At 40.1% G+C, this 13,430-nt stretch overlaps 2 pseudogenes; one reads left to right on the top strand and one right to left on the bottom strand.

Annotated features, from left to right (window-relative positions):
• Positions 1 to 494: 494 nt before the first annotated feature.
• LOC116742948 lies at positions 495 to 1,697 on the top strand (annotated as a pseudogene).
• A 2,963-nt stretch (positions 1,698 to 4,660) lies between these two features.
• The window catches only part of LOC116743247, a 34,786-nt pseudogene continuing 26,016 nt past the window's right edge, over positions 4,661 to 13,430 (bottom strand).

Genomic DNA, 13,430 nt, shown 5'->3' on the forward strand with positions numbered 1-13,430 from the left:
CAACCAGTGGAGAAAAGGCATTCTCCGTTACTACCATGGCAAATGCTGCTGTACTTGCCTTGGCTGGTCCCTATCTTTTCCAGGCGCCACTCCCCTTCACCTGCTGGTGGACGCTTTGGCCAGCTGACAATGCAGATATTTTCAAACTTTAAGGTGAATAAAAATCATCTGGAGGGCCTGTTATAACAGAGATCACTGAGCCCCACCAGAGTTGCTGATTCCATAGGGCTGGGACAGGGCCCTAAAACTTGAATATCTGACACATTATCAGGGGACGCTGGTAAAGCTGGTCAGGTTGTTACCAAATGCAGGTTCATGTGTCTGAAGCACAGTGAGGCCAAACAAACCTAAAGGTTGGAGTCTGGAGCAGAGAAAGGTTTATTGCAGGATCGAGCAAGGAGAGGGGTGGCCTGTGTTCCAAAAAACCCTGAAACCTCCAAAGGATTTCAGCAAAGCATTTTTAAAGGCCAAGTGAGGGAAGGACTTCCCGGGGAATGCGATCAGCTCATGCACAGTCCTCTGATTGGTTGATGTTGAGGCCACAGGGCAGGTAACATTATCCATCCTTAGGTGTCAGAAGGTCTGGGGGCTACGTGCTCTTGATCATCAAGGAGTTAATTTCTTTCATTGGGTGGTGGTTTTTAGCATCTGAAAACTCAAGAAATATGCCTGAGATACTATTATCTGAGTACTTCAGAGAGGAACTACAGCAGAGGATATGGGGGACGGGTCTGTCCTAGGAAGGCCCCATAGGGTACTGCTTGGTTACAAGGTGACCATACTTTGAGAACCACTGCTCTAGTGGCTTGGAATGTTAAGAAAGTAATGGAAGAATCCCTTCCCAGATCTAGATTCTAGTATCACCAGCTATTTTGGTGGGGGTAAGGGTAAGTTTTGTCCTTTCTTGGACTTCTTGTTCATTTATATCAAAGCCTATTTGAGGCAGTGTGCTCGGCAGTCCTGCAGATCTGTCTTGTTTCAACAGTGTTTGGAATGAACAGACCCAGGGACGCTCCTTCCTCCAGCCCCCGACCACCCTCCAACCTTTCTTCCTGTCACAACCTTTGGAATCATCCACTCAGCGATCCTCAGCCTCCAGGACAGGCCAACACCGTTTTTTTGAGCTTAGCTCCTTATCACTGATCAACCAGGAGTTCCCAGGTTCGTCAGAATTATTCCATCGAGGTGGAGGCCACCGTCCACCACCTGTTCAACATGCACCTGTGGACACTTACCTCTCTCTGAACTTCTATTTCGACAGCAACAATGGGGCTCTGGACAGTGTGGGCCACATTTTTCAACAACTGGCTGAGGAGAAGTGTGAGGGCACCCAGCGTCTCTTGAAAATGCAAAACCAGTGCTGCGGCCGTGCCCTCTTCCAGGATGCGCGGAAGCCTTCTCAAGATGAGTGGGATAAAACCCAGGACGCTGTGGAAGCCACCACTCTTAGGGAGAAGAACCTGAACCAGTCACTATCAGACCTGCACGCCCTGGGTTCTGCCCGCGCAGACTCCCACCTCTGTGACTTCCTGGAGAGCCGCTTCATGGAGGAGCAGGTGAAACTCATCAAGAAGATGGGCGACCACCTGACCAACCTCCGCAGGCTGGCTGGTCCGCAGGCTGTGCTGGACGAGTATCTCTTTGAAAGGCTCACCCTCGAGCACAAACAGGAATCTCTGAAGTCCAGCGACCTCTGAGGAGCCCCTCTGACATCAGAGCTTCTGCCTGAAGCCCCACTCTGCAGCCACTAGGCAGCTTTGTAACTGCCCTGGAGCCCTCTACCAAGCCTTGGACCAAATGGAAACAATAACGCTTTTTGCAGAAGAAAAACAAAAAACCTATTTGAAACACAAACAGAATAAAGAGAAAAAAAGAAATATATATATATATATATATATATATATTCATCATGTTCTTTTAATATATGAATTGCCCCACTTTATCTGTATGAAATAAGTTTGTTTCCGTTATTGGGCTGGTTCTCAAGCTCTGCTCCTCGTTTGAATTACCTAAAGAGTTTTTAAGAAAAAACATTGATGTCTGGATCCCAGCCCCAGAGATTTTGATTCAGTAGGTCTAGGGAGGAGCCTGGGCATGGGGAGGTCTCAGAGTTCCCCAGGTGGTTCTAATGTGCAGCAACTTTGCGAACCACCTCTTGGCTTCAATCCAGCTAGTGATCAGCTATTAAATCTAAGACACATATGGGCTAGTGCGTGAGCTCTGTTGCTAGGTGTATTCCATTTTCTTCCTCCTGGAAGATTCGTGCCCGGGAAAATGATTGATAGTTGTGTTACTTCTCTGAAATGGATTGAAATTTCCAATTAGCGTGAACAGGGGAGGGTGAATGGGTGAATGCAATAAGGTGTATCATTTACGTATTGACCTATATGTATGGCTAGAAGCTTTTGCAACTGAGGTCTGCCCTACTTTTCATGCTAATGGTAATGCTTGCCCTCCTAATGCAGCTGTAAACTTTATAAGCCCATAGGTAGACAGCATCACAAAATATTTACCCCTCCCCACTAGCCCACTCTCAAGCTTCACTCCGCTTCCCCAATACACAAATGTAAATGTACATCAATGCACTTGAGACCAATATCAACATATTGACCTTCAATTCTTCTACTTTGCAGCTTCCCTCTTATCAGGAGATGTCAGCAATTAATGCAAGGACAAATGCTTACCTCTTGGTGAGTAATGTAGACAATGCCTCCAAGAGACAAATAGCCCTTAGGGAGGGGGAAAAAGTCTTTCAAAAAGGTTGGTGCCCAGAGGAGGCATTTTCAGTCATCTCAGCTTAGAGGTCAAATATCCAAAATAAAAAAAAGGTTAAAAAGAAGAAGAAGAAGAAAGCAAGGAAGAAAAGAAGGAAACAATTTTCTTATCTCATAGTAATAAGGCAGTTTTCCTTAAAAAAAAAAAGACTTAAGCCTTAAATTCTCTTTCCTAATCAAAATGTGCTTTTCCATCTTTAGACTATTCCTCTTATATCCTGTATTATTCATGATGTTTAATTCTTGAAATAGCACATGGCTGAAAACAGAAGCTAACCTCTTGTCCACTATGAATTAAATCTTCTTTTCCTAGGACCCATCTACAATGTACAATTTGGGGTTTGCCAACATAATCATTTTCTCTGAAATAAGTTACAGCATTTTGCCTTTTCACTATATATAGTTATACAATATATTGTTAACACAACATAGTTAATATAGTCAATATAGTAAATACAACTATAACACACATGATATGATGCCACTTTTGTGATTTTCTTCATCCATGTAACTCTGAAATTTGACAATATAGTTTTCATATTCTAATGAGCTGAGTGTTAGCTTTGCAAGGATAGAAAACTAAAATAAATTCATAATATTCTTGTGTGGTTTGCCCCTGGGGTGGATTACCATAATGGGGGGGGGGATATTTGAGCCTTTCCCCAAGTCATTAAAAAGCCTCCAGTGAGCAGTCCCTTGTCCTCTCCAGGGAGTGGGGGGAAAGGATCTTTAATCATAATAATCCTGGGAGATTTCCTGAGAAATCTCGGAAGTAAGACATCTGCTTCTGTGCCTTGTTGTTTTGCAGAATAGCAATGATTGCTTTAGCAGCTTCTATTGCCATATGTGTACAATAAGTAAATGAACATAAAATTGAATGAACGCATAAAAGAAGGATAAACCCACCCAGCTTAACAAATCCACTCTCTCACCTGCTGTGCCCTGAAACATGAAAGAAAGAATCACGGGATCATAAGGATTAATAAAATAACAGTCTCTGTTAACAATATTGACAGGAGGTATAAGGACAATTTGTCTGATGTGGGACCAACAGCTTAACTGCTTAATTCTTTTTTTTTTTTAAGGGAAAATCATCCATTTATTGTTTAAAGATTGCAAGACAACATCTGAATTTCTGTAGCACAATTTAAATGTTTTACTTTTTTGATAAAGCAGAGTATAATAGATAAAACAATTAGTTTCCAGTAATATCTAGATCTCTATTCAGAATTAAGTCTTCCACAGACATGTAACCTGGAAACAAAAGCCTGTTACAATAAGCAAAGCTTCAACAGAGCAGCTACTTTTCGGGCCAGGGAAAGGTTCATCCCTATAGGAGGATGATGTGCTATGTAAAATGGCTGCAAGGTCACAGCCTTGAGGGCGTTGGAAGTCTATTATCCTATTCCACATTAAGTAGTTTGGTGAACTTCAAACGTCCGTTCATCTGCAACCAAGCTGGCAACTTTTAACTGATATTTCAAGCAGGTAAAAAATAAATTAAAAGAAATCCCTACACTGATGTTCCTTGATTTACACTGTAAAATGATTCATTAACATGTAATTCTGGCTAAGAATTACATTTGAGATTCCTTGCTCAGATTTTGGTTAACAGTACAAATCTTTCAGAAATTCAAGTTCTTATTAATCAATAATTTTCAGCTAGGATACATTCAGGCATCAGCTGCAACTACAGAATAGGTGCACTGCCTCAGCGCTTTGGAAAGACATAACCTAGAACACTACTAGCAGACAAAATACCTGTTACTAGACAGTATATGTGCAGTAGAGCAAGAAAAAACATATATTCATATGTGCCGCGGACCAGCTGGAGAAAGAGGATTTCACCGCCCAGGACCAGAAGGGAAGGGGTAAAGTAGCACCGACGATTGGGATCAGAAGGACCAAGACAACTGATGGTTGCAAGGTAAATTTTATTGCGCTACAGTTGCAGATTATATAGACTAGAAAAGAGAAGGTTGCCAGACGGTAGTTTACATTATGTAAAGACTGTCTCGGCTTAGGGTTAACTTCCCTGGGAGAAAACCCATAAAGCCAGAATCATCAAAAAATAACCTGCACGTGCAGGGGGGAGACAGCTTTGCTTATCTCAGTTTACGTTCTTTCTTATTACTGGGTCCTGGTGATTTATCTCCTATGGAATGGAACAAGGAAGGGAACAAGTAGGGACAGTCCCTTCGAGCAGCGAGCGGCAGCATGCCTGGCACGTCCACAGCCTGCTCTCACGGCTGACTGCTTCCCACAGGTCTCCCTTTTTTATTTTTTAATTTTTGCTGCAAAATTATTCCATGAAGCTTAGTGCCAAGAGTAGTATATTGTTGCATGAGGATACGAAACAGACATGAGAAGATTATTATCAATAATAGGCAAATTATGGCCAGGGTAATAAATCCTGACAACCTTCCAGTAATCCAAGACTGATGGTTTAACCACTTTAAATGATCCAGTAAAGTTTGAATTACATCTTCTGGTGAAATATCATGAAGATGTGCATTTTGTATATCCTGAATTTCAGCATTTAATTTCTTAAGATCAAGACTAATATTATTATCTGACCAAACACTCAGCAGATGCATTTTTACTTTTTCCCATTCCCAAATACAGTCGTTGTACTTTTTAGGAGTAACAAAAATCCATGTATACTTTGCATGGCAAGCTAAACACATCCTCAATTTTAATGCTGCCATCTGATCTCCAATCCCCATAATTGCATTTTTAAATTCATCTAACTTGTTATTAATCTGTAAATCTATGTGACTTTGTAAAGATAAGGCAAGACTGGTATTTTGAGATAATTGATTAGCAAAGTGAGCATGATTAATACTCTGTGAAAGAGCAAGACTGGCAGTAGCTGCGGTAGCAGACAGAGTAGCCAAGGCAAGTAAACTTACTATTAGCCACCCAATAAAGCACCTCCTTCTCTGCAAGGCTTTAGAGAGTTCCATCCATGCCTGTACTCCAGTATCTTCATACCAAGGTTCTCTCAGATATACAGGCACCATAACATATATGGGTTGCTTTAGTATAAGCACAGATTGCGTTCCTGCAGAAGGGAACATACAACTGCTAAAAATACAATTCACACAGCTAATATTATATCCTCCTTTGGAAGAATTACCAATGTTAATAGAACCAATCAAAAGTGTATATGGAGGAGCAACACAAGTTATAACAGGTGTATTGGAATAAGTTAGAGCTAGTTTCCATATATCCCAGGTCTTTTGAAATGTGATTGATAAACCTATCTATGAAGGGAATAGAAGAGATAGGAATTTACCTCTTGGTATAATCTATAGTACACCATATTTGGTTATTATTCCAAGATGCATTGCAACGTTCAAAATTGGATCCAGGAAAATTAACGGTCATAAAAGGAGGAAATTGATTTTTTGATTTTCTGTTAAGAATAGTAACCTTATGTCCAGCTATAAGTATCCCTTGTCCTCCAAGTAAACGCTTCATACAGAAATAATTTCCTGAATCTTCACCTGTAACCTTGGCTATAGTAATAGTGGAGTCCCTAAGTGGTGAGGCGTATGAGATTCGACCTCTAATATTAATAGGTTGCCCATTTTTATACCAAATGATGGTATCCTTAAGATCCTCTCATCGGCTGGTAGCCAGGCATGTAAGAGTAATGTTGGTTCCTGTAAAACGAAGGATGCCTGGAGAGCCTGACAAACTAATTGATTGATCCGTTCCCTCATAAACATCTGTATGCTCATAACTAATAGCCTTTACATATCCAGTTTCCAGATTCAATGGGCTAAGACAGACAGGATAAGTACTAAACCAGTTAGTATAATTTACAGACATATTGATTTGTTTTATATTTCCAATAAGAGGCCCATAAACAGTATCATTGTAAAATACAGGAAACTCTGCTTCAGACCAAGATATGGGTTTTAATAGTGGAGGATCAGGTACATAGGCCCAGTAAGTTGCTGCATTAACAGAGGGAACACATGAAATGATTGCCAACATAGCCAAAAATAAAGTTACAGGTGTAACAGGGTTTTTCTGTTGTTTCACTAACTCTTGAACTCATGAAACCAATTGTTTAATTTGTCCCCAAGTTGGAACATCACTTCTTTGAGTCGTCCTGGCAAGTGGTCTCCTCTTCTTCTTTTTCTGAATCAACAGTGTCAAATTTTCGGGAGAGATGCAGAGCTTCTTCATCTTCTGAACTAGTTGTGGGCTATGGCGAGCCATCTATTTGCTTGACTAAGTGCTCAGAAAGCCAGCGAGGTCCAGGCGCTGATCTGGGAAAGATACACACGTGACCACAGCCCCAAATCAACACAGGATCAGGACCATGCCAAGTGCTTGTTAACGGATCTTTCCAGAGGACCTCCGGAGATTGAGAGGCCAATCCTGGCTCAGCCATCAACCTCTCCCCTGCAGACCGGCCAAATTTATCAACAGTGCGAAAATTTAAAATAAACAAAGCATGATTTATAAGGTTATGTGGTGTTATTCTGTATAATTCCCCCCTTTTTATTTTTTCAATAGTTAGCTTTCAAGATCTATTTGCACATTCTATAATACCTTGTCCTTGAGGGTTATATGGAATGCCTGTAATATGGGTAATTTGTAATGAATTACAAAATGTTGCAAAAGCAGCACTAGTGTAAGTGGGCCCGTTATCTGTTTTAATAACTTTGGGAAGGTTCGTGAAAGCAAAACAGTGTAATAAATGAGTGATAACATGTTTAGTAGCTTCTCCGGTCTGTGCTGTAGCACAGAGGAAACCAGAATAAGTATCAATAGGGACATGAACAAACTGTAATTTCCCAAACGACGGGATATGAGTAACATCCATTTGCCATAAATGACTAGGTAATAATCCACGAGGATTAACACCATAATGTGGAACAGGAAGGTGAGGTAAGCATTGTGGGCATTGCTTAACTATTTGTCGGGTGGCTTCACGAGTAAGGGAAAATTGTTTGCGTAATGTAGTCGCCGACTGATGGTGTAAAGCATGCGATTGTTGTGCTGCTTGTGAAGCAGTTTGATCATAACTTACCATAATATGAGGGTGTCCAGGACATGCACCATGAGTATCAACAGTATGAAGATAATGAATGCAATACATTAGCCATTCTTGACAGCATGACGAACGGAAAGGAGGAGTACGGTAAATTGGGATATGTCCTGCTTTAGGGAAAAGAGATTGAGGAGGAGGAGTAACTTCAACTCTATTCTTGGGAGGAAAGTGCACAGGATAAAGGTCACGTTTAGATGGAGTTAAAACATCTGCTGTCACATTGTTTAGTCAATGGACCAGGCAAGTTAGAATGAGCACAGATATGTAGAGCTGCAACAGGACCATCGTGGGAACGAATAAGCTGTTGAAGCAAATGAAAAGAGGATGATAATTCAGGGTCATTAGTATGTCCTATGGTCGCAGTCTCCAGAAGAAATAATAAGCTAATAAGATATTTACTATCAGAAAACAAATTAAAAGATATAGAAGGCAAATGTTTAAAAGCCATAATGACAGCATACAGTTCAACATGTTGAGCAGAAGTCAAGGAAGTTTGTCTAATGAGTTTTGTTCCGTCGTCAATGATTACAGTATCCATTCCTGAAGAAGAACCGTCTGTAAAAACAAAAGGTACATGAGGAATAGGCTATTGCTTAATTATAGAAGGAAAGATATGAGTTAAGTTTGCTGAATTGGATCAATTTATCAGCAGGGTAATGGCATTCCAAGGTACCTGAAAATCCTGCAAGAGCAAGACCCCATTAATTACTATGTTGAAAAAGCCAATTTTGTTGACTGAATAAGGGATAATAATTTGAGAAGGTTCTGTATTTATAAGTTGTAAGCATCTAGTTCTACCTTGCATTATTAAATTACTAATAAGTTCATAATAAGGGTTAATAACTTTAGAGGGTGTAGATTTCATATGAATCTATTCAATAATTCCAACAGTTTGCCATAAGACAGCAGTAGGCACATGAGGAGTTGGACAAATTATTAAGAAAATTGGAAGATGAGTATGAACTCTAGTTAATTGTGTAGAACTGATAGATCTATTGACTATTTGTAAAGCTTGAAATCCTTCTGGAGTCATAGAGCGTGAAGAAGGATCTGAGTCACCTTTAAGAATATCCAACAAAGGCTGTAATTGAGCAGTAGTAAGTTTTAAGGAAGCCCTTAGCCAATTAATATTTCCAAGTAATTTTTGAAAATCATTTCATGTTTTTAAATTATCAACTCAAATTTGCAGTTTTTGAGGCCTAATAGTAGTGTTATCAATATATTTTCCCAAATATAAAAATGGAGATTGTCTTTGAATTTTTTTTGAGGCAATGACCAAGCCAATGATCGTAAGGATTGTTGTAAAAATTGAAAAGCAGTCTCTAATAAAGAAATATTATTAGCGGCTAAAAGTATATCATCCATATAATGTATGAGCTATAATGTTGGAAACCTTTTTCTCACAGGAGTCAAGGCCTGAGCCACATATTTTTGGCATAATGTAGGACAATTTGCCATGCCCTGAGGCTATATTTTCCATTGAAATCTCCTCATGAGTTCCTTAAAATATAAGGAAGGCAAGCTAAAAGCAAAATGTTTTCTATCTTCAGGAAACAAAGGAATAGTGAAAAAACAATCTTTTAAATCTATAACTAAAACATAATTGTGTAGTATGGCTGTTGGAGAGGGTAGGCCTGGTTGCAGAGCTCCCATTATTAGCATAGTTTTATTAACAGCTCTTAGATCCTGTAATAACCTATATTTTCCAGATTTTTTCTTGATAATAAAAATAGGAGTATTCCAAGTACTATTGGAAATTTCTAAATGCCCTAATTGTTCCAGTACTAATTGTTCTGCAGCTTCTAATTTCTCCGTTGTGAGGGGCCATTGGTCCACCCATACAGGGTCATCAGTCAGCCGAGTAATTGGATCAGCAGTGAGTGGAGGAGAATCCAAGGCCCCTAAGAAAAACCTAAACCTTGTCTATCATTTTTTATTTTCACATCAGTAGGATAGACAGTTCCTTGTTGATTTGTTCCCAGCCCTTTTGTGGGAAGAAATCCTTGATCCAACATCATATTAGAGACTTAAGAATTTGGACTATAAAGTAATACTCCCATTTCTTTTAATATATCTCGGCCCCAGAGGTTTAAAGTCAGCTCAGACAAAACATAAGGCTGGAAGTATCCTGAATGGCCCTCACTATCTTGCCATAATAATAACTGACTACTTTGCACAGGAGAAGAACTTTGTCCTATTCCTTGAAATTGTGTAATAGTAGGACTAATGGGCAAATGTTTAGGCCAGTGTATCTGTGTCATAACAGAGACATCAGCTCCAGTGTCTAACAAACCTGAAAAAAACTTTCCATTAATGGTTAATTTCATTTCTGGACGTTCTTTCCCTATCTTCTGAATCCAGTAGGCAGCATTAGATGATCCAAAAGCCTCTGTTTCTCTCTTTTGATGTTGTAAAATTTGTCCATGAGGTACAAAGGGCAAAAGTAGCAATTGTGCAATTTTATCGTCAGGAGAAATAGTTATTATATTTTTAATAGTTTGTGCTATGATTTTTATTTCTCCTTCGTAGCCAGAATCTATGACTCCTGGCATAATAGTTAAACCCTTCATGGTGACACTACTTGTTCCCAATAATAGTCCCATAAAACCCTTGGGTAAAGGTCCATAGATGCCCGTAGAGAGGGCCTCAGGACCCATTTCAGGAGTTAATACATATCGGGTGGAGGTACTTAGGTCCAGTCCTGCGCTTCCTGGTGTTGCTCTGGAGAGCGAGGATATTGTATGTTTTTGTTTCTGGTTAATGTCTGATTTATAATTTGAGAAGGATACACAGACATTGGCCCTATTGTTTGTTGGGGCCGGGGAAGGCCCCGGCAGGAGTTTCTCGACAGTGGTGTCCCATCCTTGTTGGCCACTGAGCGACAATCTCGTGCCCAATGCTTTCCCCTATTGCATCTAGGGCATAAACCAGGGATTTTTCTGACCATCTGGAGGTTTTTGAGTAGGGAAGGAAGGACTAGGTTTAGAATTAAAAGATCTACATTCTCTAGCAAAATGACCTACCTTTCTGCATTTAAAACAAGTCTTTGTTTTCTTTTGATTGTTTTTAAACCACACTTTAGTTAATGCTGCAACCATAGCAGCACCCTGTATATAAGCAGGCCCAATGTCTGCACAAAGGCGAATATAATCCTCCAATGTTCCCCGTTTTCTCCAAGGTCGAATCACAGCCTGACATGCATTATTAGTGTTTGCAAAAGTTAGTTGCTTAACTACAATTGTACAAGTGAGTCCATCCACAATGAGTCTCCCCACCACCTGTAACAATCTATCTACAAAATCAGCATATGGTTCATTAGGTCCCTAATTTTTGAAAGATCCTCAGTTGTGTGTGTATAAGGTAATTTCCTCCAGGCTTCTAATGCTAAATGATGTATTTGAGGATAAGCAACAAAGGGATAAGTTAACTGATCTTGTAAAGAAATATATTGTCCTTCCCCAATCAGCATATTATAATCAACTGGAAAATTATGGGCCGCATTCTTTTCTGCTTGTTCAACAGCCCGTTCATAAAAATCAAACTTCCATATTAAATAATCTCCACCATTTAAACAAACTCATGCTATAGATTTCCAATCAGCGGGGGGAAGAGCTTCTCCTGCAATAGCTTCTCCTGTCAACCATAGCAGTAGTAAAAGGGGCAGTGGGCCCATATTGAGCACAGGCAGATTTTAAATCTTTCAAAACTTTAAAAGGAAGAGCCCGATGCTCCCTAATAGCTTGTTGAGGATTATTAGGATCAGGTCTTTCTATGACAGGACAACAGAAAATAGGATCTTCTCCTCATCTTACTGCTCCTTGTACAGCACGCTGCAAGGGACTGAGCATTTTTACAGATGTAGATTTTTGAGGAAGACAGTCCTTACTAATTTGAAGCTTTTTCACTGACTTATCTATCATAGCCATTAGAAAATCATCCTCAGGACATTTCTCTCTTTTATGTTTAAAAGCCTCATCTGTTAAGTCAAAATGTTCCTTTTCGGGCTTCTCTGGTGGTGCAGTGGTTGACAGTCCGCCTGCCGATGCAGGGGACACGGGTTCGTGCCCCGGTCTGGGAAGATCCCACATGCCGTTCATCTGAAATGTTTAAATTAATTAGCTCTTTCAATTTATGAAGTGGCGAAGCAGTAGCTGATAATACAGTCTTTTCTTCTGTCAGAGGCTTATGTTTTTCTGACTTTACATTCAAATCAACACTATCATGAGAAGAATCTAAACATTCTTTTATCAGATTCCACAAACTAAATGTAACAACAGGAGTATGAGTAGGCCCTCGAGACATAATAATTTTTTAAATCTCCAACTTTCTGCCAGATTTCTATGTCAAGAGAGCCGCCATCGGGAAACCAGGGAAGATACATCACGGATATGCTGCAAAAACTCAGTCAGCTGTGAGGTAGAAACTTTATTACCCCGAGCTTTAAGCATCGAAAGTAAAACCTGAGCAAATAATTCACGCTCCTTTGAGCCCTTTTGCCCCATCTTATTTTACTTCTGACTACTGCCTTATGCCTCTATTAGTTTCACTTTTACTCGCGGCCACACAAATTTTGCATAAGGGTTCTCTTACCTGCATTTTCTTTTTCTTTTAATTGCCTTCACGCTTCAGGTCCCTGTTCGGGCGCCACTTGCCGCGGACCAGCCGGAGAAAGAGGATTTCACCGCCCAGGGCCAGAAGGGATGGGGTAAGGAACTGAAGTAGCACCGACGATTGGGGTCAGAAGGACCAAGACAACTGATGGTTGCAAGGTAAATTTTATTGCGCTACAGTTGCAGATTATATAGACTAGAAAAGGGAATGTTGCCAGACGGTGGTTTACATTATGTAAAGACTGTCTCGGCTCAGGGTTAACTTCCCTGGGAGAAAACCCATAAAGCCAGAATCATCAAAAATAACCTGCACGTGCAGGGGGGAGACAGCTTTGCTTGTCTCATTTTACATTCTTTCTGATTTCTGGGCCCTGGTGATTTATCTCCCATGGAATGGAACAAGGAGGAGAACAAGTAGGGACAGTCTCTTCGAGCAGCGAGCGGCGGCATGCCTGGCATGTCCGTAGCCTGCTCTCAAGGCTGACTGCTTCCCACACATATGTTGGCTTGTTTAAGCCTCAAGCCCTCGATCCTTTGTGGAAATACAATAATTTCTTTCCTATTGTTTTCAATACCAAAAACTCAACTTCCAGAAGGGCTAAAGTCTAATTTGTACTCCAAACCAAGTAGCAGTGCAGTTCACTACTACTGAGGCTGAATCCATAAAGACTTCAAGACCACGTCCAGAAGACAAGTTATAATATATAATACCCTAGAATATCTGAAACATAATTATCATATACATAGCTGGTCCTTCAGAGCTTTTTACCTATAACGTTTTTTGATGAAAGTTATTTAATGTACTGGAGATAACTGTGACTTACTGATCAAATATTTGAATACTTATACTTACCTGGGATTTCATTTCTGCTGAAAGAAAAGGAAGAACAGGACTCACTTAAAAGAAAGCAAACTTTAGAAATGAAAGTAAAAATCTTATCACACACTATCACTTTTGGAAGCAGCATAGAGGGG

The sequence above is a fragment of the Phocoena sinus genome, chromosome 18 (assembly GCF_008692025.1).
Source record: "Phocoena sinus isolate mPhoSin1 chromosome 18, mPhoSin1.pri, whole genome shotgun sequence".
Lineage (NCBI taxonomy): Eukaryota > Metazoa > Chordata > Mammalia > Artiodactyla > Phocoenidae > Phocoena > Phocoena sinus.